Source organism: Rhinolophus sinicus, chromosome 6, assembly GCF_057876585.1.
Source record: "Rhinolophus sinicus isolate RSI-liver-muscle chromosome 6, RSI-T2T, whole genome shotgun sequence".
Lineage (NCBI taxonomy): Eukaryota > Metazoa > Chordata > Mammalia > Chiroptera > Rhinolophidae > Rhinolophus > Rhinolophus sinicus.
The window spans coordinates 30132304-30159113 of NC_142506.1; the positions used below are offsets into that span (position 1 = coordinate 30132304).

At 48.3% G+C, this 26810-nt stretch overlaps 1 protein-coding gene across 2 annotated transcripts in view; it reads left to right on the top strand.

Annotated features, from left to right (window-relative positions):
• The first annotated feature begins 9857 nt into the window (after window positions 1–9857).
• Window positions 9858–26810, top strand: part of LOC148757848 (uncharacterized) — a 56722-nt gene continuing 39769 nt past the window's right edge. The window contains exon 1 of one of the 2 annotated variants that reach the window (XM_088799023.1): window positions 9858–10027. The gene's annotated coding sequence lies outside the window, so the exon portion shown is untranslated. Of the gene's footprint in view, window positions 10028–17152; window positions 17363–26810 lie in introns of those variants that run through there. The other variant, XM_088799024.1, reaches the window with a different exon arrangement.

Consider the following 26810-nt stretch of genomic DNA (forward strand, 5'->3'; position numbering starts at 1 on the left):
CTGTCATTGAGACACATTCTCATGGGGAAGACAGGCAATGAAATCTTCATAAACAAGGAGATAATTTAGGTGCTGATATGGGCTATGAAAACTACAGTAATGTGATGGAGCACTATGGGGGAGGAGCTGCTTCTGCCACAGTGGTCTGGGAAGGTCTCTTTGAGAAGCTGAAACGGAATCAAAACCGGAAGGATGGGGAGGGTGTGGCCATGCAGAGCTTGGGGAAGAATGCTAGAAGCAGGAGGAACAACAATTGCATCCGCCTGGGGCAGGCAAAAGCACAGAGGGTTTGGAGGAGAAAAAGAAGGCTCGTGAGGCTGGCACAGTCATGCATTCATTCAACGAGGAAATATATATTGAGTTTCTGCTATGTGCCAGGCACTGTTCTAGGCTCCGGGGATTCAGCAGTGAGCAAAATAGATGAACAGCCTACTCTCACAGACAAGAAGGAAGGAGCAGGCAGGAGGGTTTGGAGAAGGAAGCAGAGACCAGGTTAAGTGGGACTCTGTAGATCACGGAAAGGAGTTTGGATATTTTTGCTCAGGCTCGGAGACGCTAAACAAATTTTCCAAGGTCATGTAGTAGGACAAAGTCAGTCTTATTGCAGGGTCTACATACTTAACCACTTCACTTTAATATCTAAAGTTCCTCAGCTCTGCCACTTAGATTTCATGTGACTTCAAGTGAATTACTTAACCTCTTGGTGCCTCAGTTTCCACATTAATTAGTAAAGTAGGAATAACAATAATTATACATACCACCCAGGACAGTGTAAGTATAAAATAAATTAATATAATTAAAGTGCTTAGAACAGTGCTTGGCACACAGTGGTATTTGCTAATATTGTTACATCAGCCACGAGCTAAGAACACACAGGGCTCGGAAGTGATAGGAGATAGAAGTTCCAAATCTGCATAGCCAGGTGACCGGGCTTGAGATGCCACAGCCAGGGCGATACCAACCTATGTCTGAGGAGGATAGGTCTGCCTCAGGCAAGATCTCTTTTATACTTGTTCCAACAATTGGTTCCAGGGTGTGGATGAACCTTGGACTTCTCCCTCGCGCAGGTGAGCTGTGGCACTTTGGCCTTACATGTCGGTAACTGGGTGGGGCCAGGGCTGCAAGTAGAAGTCACAGGGGCTCATGCTAGTGCTACTGAACCCAAGTTTGTGTGCCCCGATTCTTCCAAAGGCCAAAACTCAACACGTCAGAGTTTGGAGTAAGGACAGGTGTATTGATTAAGAAAGAACCACCAGAGAAGATGGAAGACCTAACGGTGCATCAAATCCATCTCGTTCGCTGGACTAAATTCAGAGTTTTGAAGGGGTTAGGGAGAACTATTGTGAGGAAGCACTGGTGGGACAAGTTTTAATTGGAAGACTTTAGAAATTGATGATTTATTGTAAAGGGGCATCAACATCGGATCTTCCTAGACAATGGACCCTAGGCTTCTGAAAGGGTTCCACTGTTCAAATTCTGATTATGTCCTGGTCCTTCGGTTCCATGTGTGTGCAAGTCGGGGCTAGACTTTGGTTCCGGGTGCAGCTGGAAGTCAAAGTTCTCTCCTCTGCGCATGCTTCAGCCGCATGACTTGTGGTTTGGTCTGCTGTCTCTGAAAAGCAATTCATTAACTCATTAAACAGGATAGGACTGTTTTGAACTGGTTCTGCCGTTACATCAGGAGCAACATGAAGTGAGGAAGGGTCTTAGCCCTAGAAGTGTCAAAAGGAGCCCTGCTTAATGCCTTTTATTCTGCTTGTGAAAACTGTTGGAATTTCCTGAATGACAGGAATATCTTTTGTCATTCACAATGAGCGCCTTTTGAGTACACTCGAGTTTATGCAAACGAGATGACTTAGTATGGAAGCCCTAGATAGCCTCAGATGGGACTGGTCACCAGGAAGTCCAAGTGGAAGGAGAAGGGCTGGGGGGATGGCGGGAGTCGGTGGCTATAAAATCTCTTGAACAACAAGATTTTATGAGCTTCTGGGTTGGTGAACACAACCCTGTGCCAGGGGGGTGGCGCACCCAAGTTCTATAGGGACAGAAGCTCCTGTGCTCTGGACCCTTCCAGACCTCACCCTATGTACCTCTTTTCTGACTGTTCATTTATACCCTTTATAATATTCTTTATAATAAACTGGTAAATGTAAGTAAATGTTTTCTGAGTTCTTCGAGCCACTCTAGCAAATTCATCAAGCCTGAGAAGGGCACTGTGGAACCCCCAATTTGTAGCCAGTTGGTCAGAAGCACAGATGACAATTTGGACTTGTGATTGGCATGTGAAGTGGAGGCAGTCTTATGGAACTAGACCCTTAACCGGTGGGGTCTGCTGCTATCTCCAGATAGATAGTGTCAGAATTGAGTTGAATTGTGGGACTCCCAGTCAGAGTCCGCTGAGAATTAGTTAATTGCTTGGTAGTGTTGGAAAACACATCAGACCATGATTCAGGATTCCTCCAATTAGCACCCTGCTGTAAACGCTGAGTCTAAAGGCAAGAGAAGAGAAAGAGCTCGTGAATGTTGAAGTATTTTATGTACACGGGGCAAACACCTGTTTTATGTGCGTAGCTCCGTGTCCCTCGTCCCGTACTTTTGGTAATGGCATCACCTGCCTTTCTTGGAGTTTCTGCTCCATCCCCACCCTGTATTATTCGCAGACCCCATCCCCCCATCCTCAGTGGTTACCCAAAGGGTGGATGCATGATCCAAGCTATGCCAATCAGAAATAGTCCCTTTAATTTTACAGACATCGGGGGAACAACCTTTCTTTCCTCAGGGGTTGCTAAACTGTGATGACATAAGAATGGAACTGTCTGAATCCACACCTCCCTTGCTCATCAGCAATAGGAGAGAGCAAAGTCAACAAGAGAGATGGAGAGCTCTGGTAGCTTCATCTGAGCCCCTGGCTCGGTGCTGCCTGAGCCCAGGCCCCCTGCCCTTCTCACTTATGGGAGTCAATATGTTCCCTGTGTTTGCTTCGGCCAGTTGGGGTCTTTCACAAACATAAAGGACTAACTGATTCATGTTAGGCTCAACTGGAGCTAATTTTCGCAACCGTAGCTGATACTCTCCCAAAGTAATTCAGGGTGGCCATTATTTCGTTTCATGAATGATGAAGTTAGCAGGATAAAATTTGCAGCCCAAGTTCTCCTAGCATTAAAGGAACTGACCACCAGAGATTATGCGGTCTATATTTACTTTATCACTCTCCCTGTAAGCCTACCCACTGCCCACGTGGCCTCTGAAGTTCTTGGGGGCTCCCCAAAAGAAAGGATCTCCCAGCTCTTGTGGTCAGTGTTTCAAGACCAGGGGACACCAAATGGGCAACACATTGCTTGGGGAAGTAAGACGTCTCTAGACAAGGAGACGGATAAAGGAGTTAAATGACTCGAGATTGAAATCACACTGGATCCAATCAAAGCAGCCCCCTGGACTTGGGTTTCTACAATTCTGGTTCCAGTAAAAGGGTTTCGTTGAATCGTGAGTTCCTGATAGTGGATTTCCAGAATCTCAGATTCTAATCTTCCTAGAGAGAGAAAATCACTGAGTGATTATTTTCTTCATCCACATGTATATATATGTGTGTGTGCATGTCTGTATACACACTCACACACATGCACACACACACACACACACACACACACGCACACGTGCATTTCAGCCTCACACATTTCTCCAGAAAAAAAGAATTAGAAAGATGGTGAAAAAATCAGAATTCCTTAAAACTTCCTTGGGAATCAGGTCCTGGACTTGCCTCTTTTACTCCGGTGGCATTTTCATCTCAAAGCTCTAAGTTCTTTTCACAGCGCCTGAGTGGGTGAAAGTCATTTGAGAACAGCTTTGTATTATCTTGCTTTCCTTTGGGAAGCAAGGTGGGAAGGTGATTTGAGGAGTTGGAGTGGGGGTAGGGGGCTTTTTCCTTGCACCTCAAATCTGGCAGGCCCAGGTTTTAAAAAGCTCCAGAAAACAAAGCACTTAAAAATGTAGCCAGGAGAGAGTAAACCCAGGAGGCCCAGAACTAAAAGCAAATGTGGGTTTTCAGTGTTATTCTTGTCTTTGCTGGGCCAGTCACTCCCCCTCACTGTTCTCACTGCCTGGAGCAGATACTTTTTAAAGGGTAACTCTCTCCTTGCTGAAATGGAGCTTCTGTCTGCCTATGGAATTCCTGTGTACAAAGGAGAAATGGGTAGAGAGAGCCAAGTTCCCGTCTAGCCACCTTGCTGCCAGAGCAGGCTCAAGTGGTGAGAATGTGGGCTGCGTGGGTGTGAGTGTCCCTTTCTCCATCACTGTTTTGCTGGTGACACAACCAGCCTCTTAGAAGATGCTAATGAGATTCTTACAGGGAGCTACAAAATCATCTGTGGCAGATGGTAGAAGGTTAGGTTTTGATTTCTCTTGTTCCACTGTTGTTTTTCTTTAAAAATGTGGCAACCAATGTGCCGCTTTCTTGTGCTTTATTTCTAAAAAACACAAATTAATTTTTTAAATCCTTTTTATTTGACCTTCCTCTAATCATAAACTCAATGAGCAGTATCTTTTTAGAAATGAAAGCAAATCGTTATCCAGTTTCTTCCTCTCTGCCCCTCCCCTGCAGTCGGTATTTTTTTTAACACAAAAGAAACCATTTTAATTTTCTCTGAACCTACAGAGATAAATATACACCAATGCTATTTGTGCCCCTGGTAATGTGTAATTTCATTTTCTTATTGGCTGGATCAATGTTAGGTTATCATGTTTGGGTTAATTTGTACTCCCTCTATAGACAGAGGTAAAGGCAAAACATATTATAGGAGCAAACAAGAGAATAGCTACCACTTACTGAATACTTTCAGCATTCCAGGCACCATGCTAAGCAGTGTATGGACATTATTATTTTTTTTTTTAAAGATTTTTTTTTATTAGGGAAGGGGTACAGGACTTTATTGGGGAACAGTGTGTACTTCCAGGACTTTTTTTTTCCAAGTCAAGTTGTTGTCCTTTCAATCTTAGTTGTGGAGGGTGCCATTCAGCTTCAAGTTGTTGTCCTTTCAGTCTTAGTTGTGGAGGGCGCAGCTCAGCTGCAGGTCCAGTTGCCGTTGCTAGTTGCAGGCAGCGCAGCCCAGCAACCCTTGCGGGAGTCGAACCGGCAACCTTGTGGTTGAGAGGATGCGCTCCAACCAGCTGAGCCATCCAGGATCTCAGCGGCAGCTCAGCTCAAGGTGCCATGTTCAATGTTAGTTGCAGGGGGCGCTGCCCACCATCCCTTGGGGGACTCGAGGAATTGAACTGACAACCTTGTGGTTGAGAGCCCACTGGCCCATGTGGGAATTGAACCGGCAGCCTCTGGAGTTAAGAGCATGGAGCTCTAACCGCCTGAGCCTCCGGGCCAACCCCTATGGACATTATTTTATTTAATCCTCACATTAATCCTGGGAGTAGGTACTATCATTATCCCCATTTTACAGATGAGCAGACTGAGACTTGGAGAAAGAAACTCGTCCAAGATCAGAGGCCAGGAAGTGTCAGAACTGGAATTCAATGCCAGGGAGCCCTTCTCCAAAGCCAATGCTTTGCTATGGTATGTTCTTCTGTTTTACTTGATGAATTTCAGTTGCATTAGTGCTGGTAGTCTCTAGGATTCAGGGGCAGTTTTCCTGATTTCAAACCCTTATTTGGGGACCAGGTATCGAAAGGCTTATTTATGGCAAGAGAGTCAGACACAGTTAAAGAGGCACTGGCTTGGTCTCAGAGATGGAAAACAGACCCCCATTTTGCAAATGAAGAAATTAGGGTCCAGAGAGTATGGTATTTCAGTTACCTGTTGTTGTGTAACAAACCACCTTAAAACTGAGTGGCTTAAACCACAAAACTATTTCACTGCTCTGGATTCTGTGGGCTAGGACTTTGCGTAGAGCTCAGCAGTACCGTCTCAGGACGGGTCTGTGTGGTGTCAGCCACTGGCCAGACTGAGGCCTCTCTCACACTTGGGGCCTCAAGGTTGACTGCTGGCTGTCTGCTAAGCAGGATAGCCTGGACTTTACTTGGTGGCTCAGGGTGGCAAGAGAGCACAGGGCTTGGGCCCAGAACTGGTACAGAGCTCCTTCTGTCTCCTTCTCTTTGTCCAAGTCAGTCCCAAGGCCAGCCTAGATTCAAGGGGAGGAGAATAGACTCCATCTTTTCATAAGAGGAGCAGCATGAGCAAATAGGGACGGACTGTGCATGGCCATCTTTACAGATAGCACCACACATGGTGACTGGTTCCTGGCAAATATCCAAGCGTTAGGCCAACAACAGAGAATCCCACTGTGGCAGCTTTCCTGGAAGAGAAAACACTCCCTTTGGAAAGTACATTCTATTTTTACTCTTTCAGCCCTAAGAGGTAAATGTGGATAGTATTTTACAGGGGATGGGGGCCGGTGTCACTCATCTAATCCTGTGACTGATGAATGATGTTCGTGTGTGACCAATTTAATCCAGTGCCCACGTCACATGCTGTCCGGACGGGGTGGCACTCCCTTGATCTGGACAGTCTGCACAGTCTCTGTGCCCAAGAAAACTCCAGGCAAAGAACAAGGGGCAGGAGGTGTTGGTTCCACTGAGGACACAGAGGGGAGGTGCCCAAGGATGTAGTAAAAGCTGCCAAGCTAAATGGGGAAGAGAAAACTAGCTCCATCAGCCCAAAATGATCAGCAGCCCAACGTGCCTCTAACAAAACACGGATGGCCTAGCCAAGAAGGATTTAGTGAAAAAAATACAGGAGTTTCAGGCCTTAACTCGCAGGGCATTTACCATCACTTGATAAAGCTCATCGACCCACCTGAGTAAGAAGTAAACATAAAATCAAAGTCAAATGTAGGATGTACCTGAGAAGGAAAAATAAAGTGGATTATGACCAGATGAAAAAAAATTCAAACTGGGCGATTATTAGAGCCAGAGGAAGCCTAGGAGATCCAATGTAGTCTGCACCCTCAGCTCAGTTATTCTTGCGTTGGTGATGAGGACTTAGGAAGTGCTGATTAGGTGTCAGCATTCTGCTGGCTGAGGGGAGCTCAAGGTGCAGTAGGACAGGCCCTTCACAAAGCCGACTGTCCGGGGAGGACAAGTATGTGGAAACGGTGTGTACAGAACATGTGGGGAACTCAGAGCTAGCAGTGCTCAGAGCAGACTGCGGGAGCCGAGAGTGCGACCAGAGCTCTGCATCTCAGCTCCATTTTCCTTGCTGTCAGAGTCCATGGGCTCTCTGTAGAAGAAAGCTTGTTTTTTAAAAAAATCCTTCCTAATGCAAATAAAAACCACAATGAGATACCACCTTACCCCAGTCAGAATGGCTATCATCAATAAATCAACAAACAACAAGTGCTGGCGAGGATGTGGAGAAAAGGCAACGCTTGTGCACTGTTGGTGGGATTGCAGATTGGTGCAGCCACTATGGGAAACAGTATGGAGGTATCTCAAAAATCTGAAAATGGGACTACCTTATGATCCAGCAATTCCACTCCTAGGTATCTATCCGGAGAAATCCAAAACTCCAATTCAAACATCTTTATGCACTCCTATGTTTATTGCAGCACTATACACAATAGCCAAGACCTGGAAACAACCGAAATGCCCATCGGTACATTTATACAATGAAACTGTGGTACATTTATACAATGGAGTATTATGCAGCCATAAAGAAGAAAGAAATCTTACCATTTACAACAACATGGATGGACCTAGAGAACATTATGTTACGTGAAATAAGTCAGACAGAGAAAGATAAATATCATATGATCTCACTTATATGTAGAATCTAAAGAAAAGAATAAATGAATGAACTAATCAGAAACAGTTTCAGAGACATAGAGGAAAAACTGAGGGTTGCTAGATGGGAGGGGGGAGGGGATGAGGGGAAAGGTGAGGGGATTAGAAACAGTCGGTAACCACAAGATGGCCACGGGGTTTTGAAAATTAATTTGGGGAATGTAATCAATAATGTTGTAAAGATTTTGTAGGGTATCCGATGGACACATGTCTCATGAGGGAGACCACCTCAGGGATGATGTAGATGCCTGATCACTGCACTGTACACCTGAAGCTGAAGCTTAACAATAATGAATGTCAACTACAAGTTTGTGTGTGTGTGTGTGTGTGTGTGTGTGTGTGTGTGTGTGTGTATAGTTACAAGAAGCGGAGTACAGCATTAGGAATAGAGACAGTGGAAATATAATGGCTGTGTGCGATGTCAGAGGGATAGTGGATGGGGGGAGGGGGGTGTGAAGGATATAAATGATAAATGTCTAACTATTACCTTGTTTTGTGCACCTGAAACTAATTTTTAAAAAGTGGAAAAAAAAATCCTTCCTACTGAGCTGCCCATTGGAGCTACATTAGAACCCTAGGATTTAAAAGGAAGTGCAGTCTTACAATCTCATGTGCCATCAAGAAGAGAAAATCCTGACTGGGCCTTGCATTTGGGCAGATTCTAACAGAGCACGCACACATCTCATGACACGCACAATCTCCTTGCACATGGGTGCCACCACTGGCCCCGAGAGAGGCAGTAAGCTTTCATCCAGAGCATCTGACTTCTAACCTCTTCACTGGACCACCAAATGAGACGTAAACAATAATATAAACGAAGCTACTTTAAAATGGAGCCAGAACTGCCACACCAGAGGAACTGCCTTGCATGTCTTACGTCTCAAATCTTTGGAATGTCAAAAGAGGGCAAAATAACCTTCAGATTGGGCCTAGGCAAACTTGTGCTCCAAAAAAGTGTCTGCAAAGATAACAAGAAAGCAATTATTATGACTACTGGACGGATGACCACCAAACTGAAAATTAAAAACATTGTTTAGAATGAACATCACCGTGTTATGTTATCTGTGCCAATAGAAATGCCTTCATTCTACTGATGTAATTGTTCCCCCTCCCTTTCTCATATATACACATTGTCTTTGTCTCCTAATCAAAACACTAAGCTTCTGCCTGAATTAATGATTACTGAATAGCTATTCTTATTGATCTCAATACATGCTTCCTTGCCTCTCACTTTGAAAGGCCTTTTTATTTTTAGGTTAGCAGAGACATTCTGGCTGTAGGCTCAGGAGAGCCAGATCAAAGGGGGAGTCCACCACCAGCATGAATGGTCCCACTAACCTCCTTGCCGCCACCCCCCATTTCTCCAGCTTCCATAACCTGGCCCTCCTTCCTTTCTGCACCCTCTCCCCCAAGCCAGTGATGTATTTTGGCTTCCAACCCAATCCTCCTATAAGGAAGGGCAGCAGGGAAGAGGGACCTTGGAACGTGTCTGTCATTCCCTGGCAGACTTTGCCATGAGAGCCAATGGAGAGCTTACCCATCCTAATACAGCTGACCTCCACTGTTTGACACACAAAGAACTGGGGTACAATTTCACCAAGCTAGGAAGCCGCAGAGGTGGCTCCTATGTGCTCCTGTCCATGTGCTCCAACGCTGTCTTCTCTAATATGACACAAGAGAAAGAGGCAAGGAGCAGTTAGTGTCTTGCGGCTCCAGGTGTAGCCTTCAGACCAGCAGCAGCCTCACCTTCACCTGGGAGCTGGTCAGAAATGCAGGCTTTCAGGCCCTCCCCAGATTGACTGGAAGGGAACCTGCATTTTAAGATTTCAGGTGATTTCAATGCCAATGCAAGTTTGCAAAGCCCCGGTCTGAGTTTGTGGTCCTCAGCCCTGGATGAACGTTGGAATCATCTGGGGAGCTTTGCAAAATGCTACTGCCCGGGTCCCACACCCGTGGTTCTGATTTTAATTGGCCTGGGTGCACCTTGGGAATCAGAGGTTTTTTTAAAGCTCCCCAGGTGTTTCTAACGGGCAGCAACCTTGGGGAACCACTGGCAGGAGAAAGGGGAAAGCTGAAGGCTGTGTAATGTGGGTGCCGTTCCTCCCACGGCAGAGCCACGCAGGGGGGTGTGACCAGCATCAGGGAGGCTGGGAAAGACTCAGTGACCGGACAGTGACAATCTAGGTTTCCTCCCCGCCGGTGTGCGCGATTGCCGGAGGGCGTGCCAGCAAGGCCAAGGCGGGTGAGTTCTCCGGTTCCCCACCTGCGCCGAGAGCCCAGAGCCCGGCAAACGGGGTGCAACTGGCGGCGCGCAGGCGCAGAGGCGCGGGGCTCGGCTGAGGCTCCCGCTCGGCTCGCGAGGGGAGGGGGTGACTCAGAGGGCTGGGGCAGGGGTGGGGCGGCTGGGACAGCCAACGGCCGCCCGGGAGGGCCCATCCTGCCCGGCAACAGCAGCCCCCGCTGCCGCCTCCTGGAGGGGAGGGGACCGAGGCCCCGGGGCAGGTGCGGGGAGGGCGCGTTTGGGAGGTCCTTTGTTTTCTGTCCCGCTCAGTCCAGGCCTAGGCGCCGGCCTTCCAAAGCTGAGTCACAGCGTGACTGCTGGGTGTGTGGCTACATGGCCCCCACCCGGAAGAATTCATCCTTTTCCTGAAGCTGGCTTGTCTAATGAGGTAGAAAGGACAAAAGCTAGGGAGAGGTGGCTTCTATTCTACAAAACCCTTTCCGCACCCTGCACTAGCCCATCACCAAGGTCACCCCCAGCACTCATACAGCCCTAAGTAGGAGCCGCTGTCCCTGGGCATGCCACCTCCACGGAGCTCATGATTTTGAGGCTTGAGCAAAGTTCCACGACAGATCTGTTATCAGCAGGGCCCAGAAAGGTTCCTCTACAGCTGCTCCAGGGCCCCACACGGGCCTGAGGTATGGGGTACAGGCTGAGAGGGCTGACCTGAGGTCATTTGGAGGACCGGTCAGAAATGCACATTCCTGGCTTGTTCCCAGAGGATGAGAGGGAAAGCCATGGAATCTGCATTTTAACAAGTGCCCCAGGTGTTTAAGCAGGTGGTTGGCTGCTCTCACTTTGAGAGTCACTGAGTTTGTAGAAAGTCCTCTGGATGTAGATGTGTTAACCACAGTGGGTACCGCTGAACGATGGTAAATTGGGTTTACCCTCAGAGACACAACAAGCAGTTGACAGCGGTGGGAGTCAAACCAGGGTGCCCAGGCCCCCAAGCCTGTGTAACTTACAAGCACAGGGCAAGCCCGTGCTGCAGGGATTCCCAGGGAGCTGTAAACCTTCCTTTATACTTCAGCGGTATTGAATGCCACCTGAAATAAGCAATATCAGCTGGCACTGTTACCTCTTGATTTTATTGGGATGTCATTCCAGTTTGGTATATGGATTTGGGTACATTGTAGCTTTAGCCTAATCAGCCCCCAATGGGCATGAACCCCCAGAAGAGTCTATTATGTCTAGGTAGATGGCAGCTCAAATGGATTTTTATATAATCTCTACTTCAAAGGTTGCTAGATTATCAAAAGAGGATAGAGGAAAAACATTCACTGAAGGTTACGCAAGGGGACAATTTATTCCCTTGTTTGGTAAATGTCATCTTATTTTGTTAATAGCCCCTAATAAAAAATATGAATACATTATATTTTCAACAATTTGTTTGAAGTGTGGACAGATGACTCTGCAGGCAGCTGGCCTTGGTTCAAATCTCAGCTTTTCCATTTACTAGCTTATTAGCTGGTAACCTGGGGCAAGTTTCTAAGTTCTTTGTGCCTCAGTTTCCATATCTAAAAATGTAGTTGTGAGGATTTATTTTACACTTCCTACTGCCAGATATTGTAAGAAGGGATTTGCTAAGTGTTATCTTATGTAATTCCCACTTTACAAATGAGAAAACAGGCTCAGAGACGCATCGTACCATGGTCACCCCATCTCAATCCACCCACACCTGTCCCTCCCAGTCCCTCCTCTTGACCACACCTCTTCATTACCTCCTCGCTCCTGAAACTGAGTCCAGGGCTTGTACTGCCTGCGCCACTCAGGCGATAGACCAGCACAGGACTTGGGTCTTAGGATAAGTGTGATGGGGAAACTGACCTTAAAATGGTTCCCTGCCCCGTGGAACTGAGCTAAAATGGTGGCCCCAGCGGAGAGAGAAGTCCCCAGCCTAAGCCCCAGCCCACTTCCGCAGAACCCCTTCCAAACCACACCCCGAGCCAATCACCAGATGACACCTACCCCTTCCCCAACCCAAGGAAGTCCCCAACCCATAAAACCTGCTCAAAGCCTTGCTAGGGGCTCAGTCTTTTGGGATGGATCCCGCTGAGCCCGCCGGCGTAATAAAGCTGACTCTCCTAACTCTCTGAGTGCTGCTTGGGTTCTTTCCATTCTTGGATTCTGCAACGAGTGTTTATTACCAGAATACTGGTGGTCTGTGAAGGCGGCCAGTAAATACCTCCACAAACTGCCTCAACATTCTGTCCAGTATGGGGTATTTAAGGGAAAATCTGGGCATTCCTCCAGAGGCTATATGATGGTTCCAGGGGTCTGCATGGAGCCTTCCCTCTGGCCACAGGATTCTCTGGTGGAGTCAGCAACCCAGGAACAATGATGGGTGCAGCCTGGAAAGAATGCTAGACCATTGAGATTGTAATCAATAAGCCTAAGGGTATTAATCATAAATTTCAGGGTAATTTTTTAAAATAGGGAACTGGGTGGGGCAGCTGGGTGGCTTAGGTAGTTGGTGCGCTGTGCTACTAACACCGAGGTCGTTCGATTCCCACTCGATTCCCCTGTGGGTCAGTGAGCTGCACCCTCTACAGCTAGATTGAGAACAATGGCTTGACCTGGAGCTGGGCTGCTGTGAGCTGCCGGCATGAGCTGTCATGTGCTGCCATGAGCTGCCGTGAGCTGCTGTGAGCTGTTGTGAGCGGCCAGCTGGTGGCTGGCGACCAACTGTTTCAGCCATGTAGAGCGCAAGGCTCATAATACCAACATGGCCAGTGAGCTGCGTCCTCCACAACTAGACTGAAAACACCGACTTGACTACAGCTTGACTTGGAGTTGCAGGAGAGGGGGGAAAGGGAAAAAAAAACACAAAAAACAGGGAACTGGGTGGGACGGGATTTCCGAGCTCCAGCTGCAGGGGGATGACCTATGATTAAGCTATAGGTAGGTCAAGTAACGGTGAGGCTGGGAACTAGTGAGGCCTCTACTGTGGGGATCCCACCCGGGCCCTGTTCCAGCACTGCCCTCACATCTGTGGCCACTCTTCTCACTGTGTTTTGGGGTGCATGCTAGAAATATGGACGTTAAGGGTGATTCTGGTGAAGTCTCAGACATAAATGAGGCACATGTTATAGGAAATTGGAGGAAAGGTGATACTTGTTATAAAGTGGCAAAGAACTTGGCTGAACTGCGTTCTAGTGTTTTGTGGAAGGTAGAATTTGTGAGCCATGAAGTGGGATATTTAGCTGAGGAGATTCCTAAGCAAAGTGTTGAAGGAGCAGCTTGGTTTCTCCTGAATCCCTAGAGTAAAATGCAAAACGAGAGAGATGAATTAAAGAAAGAATTGTTAAGCAAATAGGAGTCAGAACTTGGAGATTTGGAAAATTCTGTCATATTGCAAAAAACAAGAAAGCTTGTTCTGAACAGAACACTAAGGGTGTGGCTCAGCAACCATTTCATAGATCGTGGGTGTGACCAGAGATCTAATCAGTCCTTTCAGTGGAAGGCAGGATTAGATCTGGGATTATACCAGCAAAGGTGCTGCCAGTTTCAGCTAAAGGGGACAGAGAAAGGACAGAATGAAGAAATTCTGTTGGATTCATTTCTCTGATGCTACAGGAGCAGACTACATAGTTAATTCAGTTGCAAACGCAGACTGTTCTTTAAGGAAAGGGAAGAAGGAACCTGAAGGCAATTCAGAGGTTATCAGGCTAACCACCTCAGTTTCAACAGGCCAGCAGAGGCGGGACCACCACCCCAGTAGGTCTGGAAGGCAGAGCATTGAACCAAAGAAGATTATTCTTGAGCCTTAAAATCTAGTGGAATTTTCTTTGCTAATTTTGGGCTTGCTTGGGACCCATTGCCCTTTCCTTCTTTCCTATTTCTCCCTTTTGGAATAGCAATGTCTATGCTGTGCCTGTCCTGCCATTACATTTTGGAAACACGATACTTATCTGGTTTCAGAGGTCCACAGCGGGAGAGGAATTTGCCCCAGGATGAATCTCAAGACTCACCATACCTGATATACATGATACTTAGATGAGATGGGACTATAGATTTTGAAGCTGATGCTGAAATGAGTTAAGGCTATTGGGCTGTTGGGAAGGAATGAATGTGTTTTGCATGTAAGAAGGACATGAATTTGGGGGGGGGGGCAGGGGCGGAATGCTATGGACTTAATTGTGTCCCCTCAAAATTCATATGTTAAAGCCCTAACCCCTGATGCAATTGTATTAGAGGTGGGTCCTTTGAGAGGTAGTTAGGGTTAAATGGAATTAGTGTCCTTGTAAGAAGAGACCAGAGAGAGTGCTCTCTCCCCACCCCCGCGCCCTCTGCCATGTAAGGACATAGTGAGAAGGTGGCCATCTGCAAGTCAGGAAGAGGGTTCTCACCAGACACCAACCCTGCTGGCACCTTGATCTTGGGCTTCCAGCCTCCAGAACTGTGAGAAAATAAATTCCTGTTGTTTAAGCCACCCAGTCTGCGGTATTTTGTTACAGCAGCCTGAACTCACTAAGACAATTCTCAAAGGCTTGTTTTGAACATTTAAAAAACTCTGGACTTCCTGAGGCAGCAAGGATGCCTCTGACAGACTTGGGGAGAATCTGGCATGAAGAACTGGGGTGGGGGCAGGAAGGAGGGTAGAAAGGGAAGAAAAGCACAAAGAATACGAATTCAAGGTACGGATTGACTGAGTTCCTACCACACCCTAGGCACTGTGCTGCGCTCCACCCTGGAGTAACACTGCCTCTGGCCCACAAATACCTGAGGAAGCTGTTATTTCTGGCTGCCTGCTGGCCAACCAGCCTTCCAGATAGCCCTTAATCCTTGCTTCTAAAACCTCCTTCCAAGGACAGAGAAGGATGACCACTGTCCCCAACCTTATTAAGGAAGCCCTGGTACCCAGCAAGCTGGGAGGACACATGCGGCCCAGAGCAGACTGTTTTGCTTGGCTCAACTCTCCATGCCCAGACTTGGGCCAATCATGGAGAAGGACCTGCCAGTTACAGATCAGTTGCACCTCAAAGCTTCTCCCGATTCCCATGGTCCATCCAGCCTCTGGGCAGTGCTGCCAACAGGAGAGAGAACTGATCTGAGTTCCACTTACTCTGAAGGAGATGTGAATAAAGAGAAAAATGACCTAAACTTGGGCAGTAGCCAGGGTAAGAGGAAGGGAGGTAACCAACTTTCATGAAGCCTCTGATAGGTGCCAGTTACTTTACCCACAGGCCACAGCAACTCCCACAACACTCTGGGGAAACAGGTGGGGAGAGGCAAAGGCTACTTGCCCAAGATCACCCAATTACGAAGGGTCAGAGGTGGGCAGGAGGGGAACCTCAGTCCACCCCAAATGCACAATCTCTCCCCTGCACCACTGCCTTCAAGAAAAAAGACCCAAGAACCTGGACAACTCCCAGGCCATCAGCATCCACTGTGGATGCTGGCCACTAAGACAGCTGTTCTCCTCCCAGCTGCACTCGCAATTGGCTGGCAACTTTAGGAAACACACTGATGCCCATGCCCAGCCTGAGTTCCTCGTTCTGTGGTCTGGGATTCGGCCTGGGCATTGGGCTTTTACATATTCCTAGAGATTCTCAAATGCAGCCAAGACTGAGGTCCATAATCCTTCATCAGTAAAATGGGGCAAATAGTACCTCCCCAACAGGGTGCTATGGGGCTGAACTGCGAGGGCCTAGGAAGGGAGGCCTGGAGAGGGAAAGGAATGGCTTGTCAAGGGCTAAGATAGCCCCTGCCCTGGGCCAGGTGTTCTGCTAGGGGCTGGGTTCCTCTGCAACATGGCTGGGCAGACTACCCCAGAAGGGTGGGGTCCCACCCTTGCTTGAATCTGTCCAGCTCCTTATGGCTTATGGAACCCTTCAGTCCATGAGAACAAGGCTTGCACTTGTGGGCCTCAACAAATGTCTGTTAAATAAACTAATGGATGATGTCATTTTACCTTCACAACAACTCTGAGAAGTAAAATGGAAATAGATCCTTACCTCCCTGATCCTATAGAAAGAGTGGGGAATTCAGTGTCAAGTCAAGGCTTTGTCAGTAGCAGTGTGTCTCAGAGACACAGTTAAGAGAACTTACCTCCTCAAAGCCTTTCTTTCATCATCTGTAAAATAGGACTTTCTAATAATTCCTTTGTTATCAGGCTATTTTGAAAAGCTGCTGAGACAACATGTGGGGAAAACATTTGTATAAACTATTATGAGGGAATTGAGGTTCAAAGAGGTTAAGTGACCTGCCCGCAGCCGCACAGCTAGTAAATAGTGAAGCCAGAACTTAAACGCAGGACCAAAGAACTTCTGGGCTTTTCCCACCCCCCACATAAAAACACCCAGATGTTTTGTTAAAAAACAAAAACAATCACCCAAATAAGTACCTAGCTGTAGAAACAGATTTGGATATTTGGAAAAAAGGTCCTGGGGCTTTCTTGGTCCCCAAGGGTGAGAGTGTTGCAGTGAATTTTGCAGGAAGGAAGAACTAAGCCTTGGGTAACGATTATTATTATTATTACTATTATTATTATTTATAGGAGGACTAGCCTGGGGGAAAAATCAGAGAAATGAGTAAGCAAAGGATTTTGTTGGTCCAAGATGGAAAAGCTGAGAGGAAAGCAGGTGAAGAATTTGCAGTTGTGTGGGAGAAGCTTTCACCATCTCCAGAGGCCCTTCCTTACAGTTCCCAGCACAGCCCTTCAGCTCCCAGCCCAGGACTGGCTGAAGATGGGGATTGAAAGGTCCTCACTGACCAGCCCTGCGCCTGGGGGCCGCTTGCCTGCTGTTAGCTCATCTGCCTGCAAGCTGCTGGCCAGAAGTCATACTAGAGAAAGAAAGAACCAGGCATTGATGACCACCTGTCGTGTCACTTGTGACCACAATAGGATTAGGCACCCCCAGGGAGAGAGGCATTCTCCACCCCATTATACAGGTGAGACTCAGAGGTCACCAGCCATTTCCCAGGGTCCTTTTGTTCCAACACACTCTGGCCACTCCTCCAACACGTGGTTGTGCACCTCCAACCCCAGAATCCATGTGTCCACTCTCCCCTGAGTCCCTCAGTGAACTCCAGGGACAGATTTCATGTGGGGCTGCCCAGCAGGCAGGCTGGCATTACCTAATTGCTGGCTGGCTTCTTTTGTCACCTCATTTTTCCAAGTCGCCTGGCTCTGAAAGCCTCCATCTCAGACAGACAAATGAGACTCCAGCCTCGTTCTGCCTGAGCTGCAGCAAAAGGAGGAGATCAGAGGCTGTCGCCTTGATAGAGCAGCAGCCAGGAGCCGAGGCACAAAGCACTGGGGGCAGCGGATGTCTGGCAGGCAACAAAGCCCAGGTCAGTGCCCTACTTACGGCGGTGGCTTCTGTGCTTGGGCTCTGCCTTCTGCTGTGAGGTGCCCGGGGTCAGCATTCTGAGCCTGGGACTCTGTCTTCATCAGCCAGCCTCCCTGGGGAGGTGAACCCTCGTTAGAGCCAGCCTGGCCTCCTAAAAGCCTCTCCTACCTCAGCCAGGCAAGATGCTTCTGGGTTCAGAGAAGAAAGTTATCAGAGGCATGCACACTTCTGCACGGTCTCAAATAGGCCGTAGTGCCTGGGGGTTGGAGCCAACACCCAAAGGCTGGGCTGGTGCAGGTGCCCAGCTCCAACGTGGCATTTTGGCCCTCTGGGCTCCAGCTTGGGCTGCAGCATCTGCCTCTGAAAGAAAAGTCCTTGAAGAGGCTGAGGGCTCTCTGGCCTCATGGTGTCCTTGTCCTGGCTGGTAGGTGGGAGGGACAGAGCGGTCCTGATGCCCTCCTTAAACTGTGAGCATCTCAAGGGCAGGATCTATGCCACACTGGACTTGGTATCTGCTGGCATAGATTAGCATTTACTGGGCCAACCACTATTCTGAGTGCATTAGGTACATTACCCCACGAACCCTCACCTCTTCTAGGAGGTATTATTATCATTTTTCAAATGGGGAAACTGAGACACAAAAGATGAGGTTTATACAACTCACTAATGGGAAGCCAGGTTTGAATCCAGACAATCTGTCTTGAGAGTCCATGTTCTTAACCATTATACGACAGTGATTCTCAGTAAATGGAGGGATGGATAAAATAATCAATTAATGGCTTGTAGAGACAATGACATGAAAGCCCCTTGTTCAAAATGATTTCCTCTATTCATAGTTTCAGGGCCTGTGAATCTGCTATTGAAATGTATTCCTTTGAGTTTTAGTCTGTGATTGTCGTCAGTGTCCCTAAGAAATTGAGGTGATGGCAGTCATTGGCCATGCAGTGTGGCCACCGGGATGTCCAGGTGAGGCCTAAGGCCTGGAAAGAGCCAACCGACATATGAGGAGAGGAACAAGGAGCTGGGCGTTTATGCGGAGAAGTTGTTGGAAAATTATCCGTGGAGTGACGCAGGTGCTGGGACACAGTCTTTGAGGCCTCTGAGCTGGGTTCCAGGGGCTGTGCCTCCTCCTGGCTGCGTGGCCCAGAGCGAGTCACGTGGCCTCTGGCAGCCCCAGTTTCTTCACCTGGCAGTGGGGATACTGACAGCTACCTCATGGCTTATGGTTAAATAAGCTACCGTAGGTAATGTGCCTGGTACAGAATAGATGCTCCACAATGGAAGTTGTTATTATTATTAGACAAATGATAGCCAAAAAATACAAGGAATAACAATTCTTAACCTGATCTTCCGTTTGAAACCGGTTTCTGCTCTGGCGACCCTATTTCCGGTGTCTTAGGCACTCCCATTATGACCCTCCCTTTCTTCCAATTCCTCCATTCTTCTCCCCAGTGTCTTTATTTCCTGGTTGTCCCCAGCCCTTCTTTCTCCCATCTCTGCCCTGGCCTGGGCTCCCACTGCCTGTCACCTAGACTCTGTCAAATCTGAGGGATCAAGAGAACACATCACAAAGCTAGGCAAAAGAAGCTCATCGAACACCCACCTTGCCCAGTTTCCCCATATTTGTCTAGTTCCAACGCTTTGCCACCTTGGATCTCCAGCTGCTCTTCACTCCCCACCCCTTTTTTTCTCACTTTTTCCTCTGTTCCCTTTCCATGGTTCTCTTTGGCTCTAGTGAAGCTCTAATTAAATTATGCAGCAGGTGGCAATGAAGACATCCTCTCCCTTCCAAGTTCTCATCAAAGAGTTGTGCACAATAGACTCAAGACACAGAATAAAAAGAGACCTGTCCCCTGGAGGAGGAGGGAAGTTTGGGGCAGCAGCAGGATTTCTTATGCAGCCACTGACATGACACCCAAGAGAGAGGGAAAGTCTGCATGTTTGCTGTGTGTCCTGGGATAATTCATTTGTCCACCTGGCATGCCAGGGCAGAAATCCTCAGTGTTGAACACTCAGGAGTGGAGGAGGGCAGTGGAGCTAACAGATACTTACAGAAGCTGATCATGAAAGTCCTGGTAGCCAGCCAGTCCTCCAAGGACTAATAATAATGCATAGTGTTTAGGGAAGGAGTCACAATTTTACAAAGTGCCTCTCATACACCCTGTCACTTGAACTTCATGACCACCCCATGAGGTAATAGAGAAAAATGGTACCATTAACTCCATTTTACAGATGAGAAAACTGAGGGCTTGAGAGTTTAAATGACTTGCCCAGGGCCTAGGCCACCGGGCCAATCACCTGAACAATTTCCCTGTCCCTTCTCTGAGCTCCTTTGCATTTTGCACATTCAGCCACTGACCTACCTATTAGTCCCACTGTGCACCTTCTCCTGGCCCACTCTGGGTGCTGAGCATTTTGGAGAAAGTCACATAGTTACGAGGACTGTGGCCACCACAGACCACAGCCTCCAACCTCAGCCAGGCTCTCAGCAGGCTCCACAGTCCTTTTCCTACACTTGGCTTGCCCTCCCACTTGGCCTCCCTTAGAAACACTTCCAGACTGTCCCTTCCCCTTTTCCTTGCCCCTCTCACCCTCAGAAGATGACCTTGCCTCCTGTTACTCTAGGCAATGGTGGTCCTGGAACAAGAATAACCATTAGTTTCCACCCCACCCCTGCCTCCACCCCGCTTCCTGTTTTCTCCTCTTCAGCCTTTGGGCTGCAGGTATTCTTCTTCCTGTTTGAGGCCTCCCCTCAACTCAACTTGTTACTTACCCCTCCTGGCTCTCCAGGATCCTCTCCCATCAATGATCAACCTTCTCTTCAGAATTTCCAGCCCTTTCCTCTGTACTGTTCCCCCAGCCCAGGACTGTGCTGTTGTCTCTTCCTTGCCACTGCAATTTTCACTCTGCTTCCCCACTCCACCTGACTTTTTGAAAGGATAGCCCACACCAGGGTGTGTCAGCCTCAGCAGGGCGGCATTCTGGACCAGGTATTTTTTGTTGTTGGGCCCATCCTGTGCATTTGTCAGTCTGCTTGGGTTTCCATAACAAAATACAAAAATACTGGGCAGCTTAAACAACAGAAATTTATTTCTCACAGTTATGGAGCCTGGAAGACCAAGAGCAAGGTCTGGCAGGGTTTGGTTTCTAGTGCGGGTTGTCTCCTAGTGAGGGCATGCAGGGCCAGCTCCTCACATGGCCTTTCCTCTGAGTGCTATCACAGTGGGGACTAGGGCCTCGACATATGAATTGGAGCAGGGGTAGGGAGGGGAGGGGACACAAACATCCAGTCCATAACAGCCCTGCAGGATGTTTAATAACATCCCTGGTATCTACTCTAGAGATGCATTCCTTTCAGGTTGGGAAGATGGCAAATGCCTCCAGATACCTGTAGTGACAGTTGTGACAGCCCCTCACACACACATTTGTGATAGTTGTCAACAACTTCCAATTGTGACAACCAAAATTGTCTCCAAACCTTGCCAAATGTTCCCTGGAGGACAAAAATCTCCCCTGTTGAGAACCACTGGTCTATACTACCTATTTCACTGTCTTTTCCCCATTCACTTCTCCATTCACTTGTAATTCGGTTTCTATTCCTTCCCCAATCTACTAGATGAGCTTTAGAAAATATCCGCTACACCCGTATTATTAAATCATTGTGTTTATGGACTGAGCCATGCTCCTGTAGTGAAAACTATTTACCACCCCTGCCCCTGGAAGCACTCGACTCTATGGGCCCTGTTGGTTGTCCTCCTGACTGACAGCCTTTCTCTCATCTTCTTCCAGTGAGAGCTCAGTTTCCACTGTGTGACTGAAATGCTAGTTATCACTTTGCCAGCCTCCTTGCAGCTACAACTGGGTAATGGGATGTGAGGGAGAGTCTAGCTGGGAGAGATTATGGGCAAAATTTACTCTCTGATTAAGGGGAAGGAGAGATACAAAGAGAAAACCACATTATTGGTGAAAAACTGATGTTTGGAGCTGCCATAGCCATGTTGCTAATGAGAGGAAAAGCCCAAGAGACGCCTGACTTACTGAGCTATTGAACTCACAGCCGTGGAATTGCCTATCTCTGGACCTTTTGTGAGAGAATTAACGTTCCTATTACCTAAGCCAATTTTAGTCAGCTATTCTATTAACTTGCAGCCCAAAGTACCCTCACTGATCCAGCTCCTGAGACTACTCTGTCCTCATTCACGTACTGTTCTGGCTGACCCTTCACCATCTCCTTGTAAGTCTTCTTTGCCTCACTGTCCCCTGACAAGCTGATGTTTCCAAGGCTTGCTCTTTTCATTCCCATCCTCTCCCATCATTTCGATGACACCATAGCTGCTGATGACACAAATCTGAATCTAGTTCTTTCTCTTGAGCTTCAGACTCTTAAATTCAGCTGCCCACTAACACATGACCACTGTGTTCCTTTTCCTACCCTCCTCTTAATGTTGGGGTTTCTCAGGGCTCATTCCTGGGCCCCTTTCTAGCTATACTTTCCCCCCAGGTTACCCCATCCATTCATGTAACCTTAAATGATATTTCTATGTTGAAAACCCAAGTGTCTATCTAGAGCCCAGAGCTCTGCACTGAGGTCTTGACTTGAATATGCAGCTGCCAGTTTACCGTCTGTACTTGGAATGTCCCACAGAGATGTCATACCCACTTGCCCTCAGTTCATCCACCCTCCTTAGAAACTGCCCCTCTCTTGTGTGCCCCAACTCCCACCACCATGCTTCCAGACCAGAACCAACGAATTATGTACGATGCCTCCTTTTTCTCATCTTGCATATTCCAGGAACTGCCCCTCTAATTTTACCTCCAAATTACCCCTGTACTCTGCCCCTTCTCTCCACTGCTGCCTTAGTTCTGGCTGCCATCAGTATGCAGTCTCCTCCCAACTGACTTAACACTTCCACTCTTGCTTCCCTCCAATCCATCCTCCACCCTGCAAGCAGAGCAATATTCCTAAAATACAAATCTTACCATGTCACTGTTTTGCTTACAATTCTTCTTTAACTCACCATTCCCTTCTAGCAGTGGTTTTCAAACGGTTTTTAGCATAAGCCCTCCCATTTATAGTAAGAAAGTAGAATAGTAACAGTTGAAGTTAGGGAGGGACATCTGGAGACCCTCGCAGATACTCAGCTTGCCCCTCCCTTTCCCCAGTCCAAAACACATATGGGCGTGCACACTGGTTCCTACATTAGCTTTGTTCAGACTGTAGATGCCATCTAATCTGCCCTACCTGGATGACCGGGAAGCACCTTTACCACATCTCTGGCAACACCCAGGATCTATTGGATACTCTTCAATGACGTGCAGCACACTACTTTACACGATCCATTTCAGGATCATATTTTGAAAGTCAAAATATCATTTAAGTCGTTTTTGTGACTGCACGCAATGTAGGGTCCTGGATGCCTTGTAACTTGGTACTGGCAGGGCTTGTCTTACCTGCCTGTATAGGACTTGGGCCCCTGGTACAATTTGTACTTTGTTGTAAACAGAAAAGGGAATGTTTCCTGGCATCTCTGACGTTACTGCCACAGTGCTGCCTCAGCAATTAGTTGCTGGAATGTATTTAGCCAGTTGGGGCTGAGCTGCTAGACTGTAAGTGCTGACTAATTTAAACAATAGGAACAATGCCTCTTTTCAGGTTCCTGCTCCCCAGAGAGGCTCAGGCCACTCTGTACCCATGAAAGGGATGTACTGTCACTGAACATTATAGGCTCTGGAACATGGACCACTTCAGGCTCAAATCCCAGCTGTGCCACTTAAGATGCTTGTGACTGGAACTAAATAACCACTCTGAGCCTCAGTTTCCTCATCTGTAAATGGATTGTCATTAGGATAAGTACCGTATCTATCAAGTGCCAAGTGCTTGGTCGTTTTTGAACAATATGGTGGTTGTTTAGGGGACATCCTTCATCAGCCCTTCCTCATTCCTATTTGGGCTCAGAAGTAGGTGCTTGTAGACTTCATGAGTGAACGAACTCAGCCCTCACCTTCTCCAAGGTGGGGATGGTGACGTCATTAACTGCCAGGCTCACACATAACTGGCTTAGCCCCTCCCGGCTCCTGTTTCAGACATCATCACCCTTGAGGTCAGCTGGCCAGGGAGCCTCAGCTCCCACATGGGGAGGGAGGTCTGCCATCTGGGTTGGGTGGGGGGGTGGGGAGTAGTTCACTTGGGATGGGAAGGATTAGAAAAGTTCTGTGGCTACTACATCTAAACACTCAATCCACAGGGGTGTTTTCCGCTGGCCTCCTGACACCCACTGGGGGCTTTCAGAGGAGAGCGTTGAAGCAGCAGGGAACAGGGTGTGAACGGTGAATGTCAGGGGTTCTTCTGGTTTGGAGAAACTTTGATGCTGAGAATGTTAAATGTGACATCAGAAGGGGGTAAGTCTGGCTCACCCACTCTGACACCAAGGGAGCTGAAAACAGCCCCTCGCTTCATTGCAAGGGGACAGTAGACCTGGTGTGGACCAGGGACAAAATAAGGCCCCAGCCTCCTCGTGGACATGCTGTGGCGTCCCATGGAAGTGGGAGCTCATGCAGGTGGAGTACTTAGCACGCAGCCTGACCTATGATGCTGGCTCTGTTAGGTGGAGCTTTTCTTGGAAAGAATAAAGGGATTATACGTGGAACTGAAGCCAACATGAAAGATAAACGTTTGGTCATGGCAAACCCACTGCCAGCACCCTCAGTAGCTTCCCATTGTCTTAGGAGTAAAGAAAGGTCATGTGCACAGCCTGAAAGGCCACACGCTCACCCCACTTACCTCCCTGGCCCCCACTCTTGCTCTCGTTCATGCCAATCACATGGCCTCATTTCAGTTCTTCAACAGGCCTCTTCCTTCCTCAGGAAGTGACTTCTGACCTTTCCTGGTTCCTTGATTCGTGTCCCCCCTGCCTCCATCTCTCCTCTGGAGCAGTGCCCAGTAAGCAACTGTCTAGTCAGCAGTCTGCTGTTGAGATCTGTCTGCTGAGTGGGGAGAGACACTATGGGAATGCGGCCCCTGGGACGAAGAGAAGCCATAGAAGGGCCGGGGTCTGTGTTCCCCTCGCTGCTCTATGACTCCGTGATTTCCTTGCTCCTGTGTGCCTGCGTCTGGACCCTCAGTGCACCCTGTCCCCTGTTACCACCTGCTGGAGGGGGAGAGCAGGATGCAGCCAGGGCACAGCACCCTTCCTGGAGAGGAAATGAGAGTTGCTTTTTTAAGCCCAAATGCTGCATGCGTATAAGGTGACAGCAAGAGTGATCGGGCAGCACGTGCATGTGTCTGAGATTCATGCTTCACAAGGCCAGAGCTGGGGCCAAATTTGTCTCTTTTCATGGCTTTTCTGTACCTGTTGTACCCAGCGAAGTGGCTCAGTTTGTTACCCAGGCAGAGAGCGGCTCTGGAATTGTCATGAGGGCAGGGGCTAGTGTTAAACGAGATAACGCCTGAAAAATGCTTTTGTAACAGTATATTATGGAACTACATTCCTGCCACCATCAGGGACAAAAAGATCTGGGGGGATTTTCCTGGAACTTACAGGTAGAGTGGGGAGAAAAGAACTGGCCCAGGGTGGCACAGTTCACATGGTCATTTGCAGAATCCCTTAGATGAGTGCCTTGAATAATCCCAAAGCTTTCTCCACTTGCAAAATCAGGTTGAAAATAAGAGCATTTTTGCCAAATGATAATAATAATTAGTATTAATAGGAATTGATGGTAATGGCCTGTTAAGTATTGTGCTGACTACTTTACATGCCTGATCTCACTTAATGCCCACTACAGTGCTGGGACAGAGGTCCTGTTGTTACCTTCTCCATTGCATAGGTGAAGAAACTGAGGTTCAGGGATGCTAGGTGACCTGCCCAAGGTTACACACAGCTGGAAGTGGCAAAGCCAGGATGCAAATCGGCGTCACCTGATTCCTGAACAAATGCTCCTCCCACATGCAGACGGGTTAATTCAGCAGCCAAGTCCCATTAGGCCTTATGATCTCAATCCTGGTTGTCCTTTGCCATCCGAAGCAGGACTATTTACCAATACCAGTGACTGGGCCCCATCCTAGACCAACAGAATCAGAATCCAGGGGGAGGTGGGGTCTGGGCATGGATGATTTCTAAAGGCATCTCGGGTGGTTCCAGAATGGCCAGGGTTGTTCAGGAAGGGCACTGGAAAGTGCATGGGGAAGAGCAGCTGTCCACTCAAATCTGCTCCCTCCCTCCCGCTCTGTGCCAACCTCCTTTATCCCAGGACAGCGGAGCTGAGGCCAGAGGTCTGGGAGACTGACTTTCACTCTGACCTTGGCGTAGCACTGCCTCCTGGGACTTCTCATGGAGTCCCTCCTGCACACTCTCTGATTGACACACTCCATCCCCAGCCGGTCAAACTAGCACAACCCCTGGGCCCAAGAGGAAAAGGAGCAAGAAGCATCATTTTTTTTTTTTTTTTTAATTGGGTCAAGAGGAAAACAGAATTATGAAAAATGCAAGTCATGGTTAGAACGCCTGTCATTTTTTGGGACACCACTGTGCTCTGCATCTCCCTCATGTGAGAGCTGGTACTACGGTAACGGGGTGGGAAACAGTAACAACAAAATGATGACCGTTCACCACCATGGGCGGTTGGTGAGCCAGGCCTGGTGTCAGCCATGCTCCTGCACGACCTCTCCTGGCTTGGTGGACCCCTGGGAGGGAGGTGTTATTAGGGCTCTTTGATTAGTGAAAAGGCCAAAGTTAAAGAACTGTTACAGGGGCAGCCCAGGAATGTAAGGTGAGACTGGCACACCTTACAGGCACGGTTGCCTGGGACAACCTGGTGTGTGTCCTTGGCAGTATCTCCATGGGGATTGAGAGCAGCCAGACCCCATGTGCCCCACTAGCCTCTTGTGTCTCTTCTCCTCCGCTCCACAGTCTCACAACATGGGCTCAGGTGGCCGCAGAGCAGCAGATCCGGGGAGGCCACTCAATGCTGGCCACCCACAGAGCCACTCGCCACCAAGGCTGCCTAGCTACTGCTTCGCTCTGTGTTTATGAGGAATCCAGAGAGGACAGTCAACCTCCGGGGCCTTCACAGGGTGGATATGAGGTCCCAGGGCCTGGGAGGGATGACTCTGGATTCTCTGGGAGTCTTTGATATACCAGACACAGCTGGAGGTCAGCCTCTCCCCTCCGATGACCTTCAAGGAGAACTCCCTGTCCTGTCTGGCTTTTTGACCTGCTCTCCCACCAGCCTCCCGACATCCGCTTGTGCAGATGCAAACCTGGCAGGGTGGGAAAAGCCAGTGTCGGGGCAGGGGAGACCCACTTCCCCATATTCGTCATTTTCCTTCTGGCCGTAAACAATATTCAGTCTTCAGCTCACATTGTTGACCTCTTGGGCTGAGTTGGGGGCTGGGGCTACCAAAATACATAGCCCTGGAGCTGGTGGAACCCACGGTGTAATGGGGTAAACAA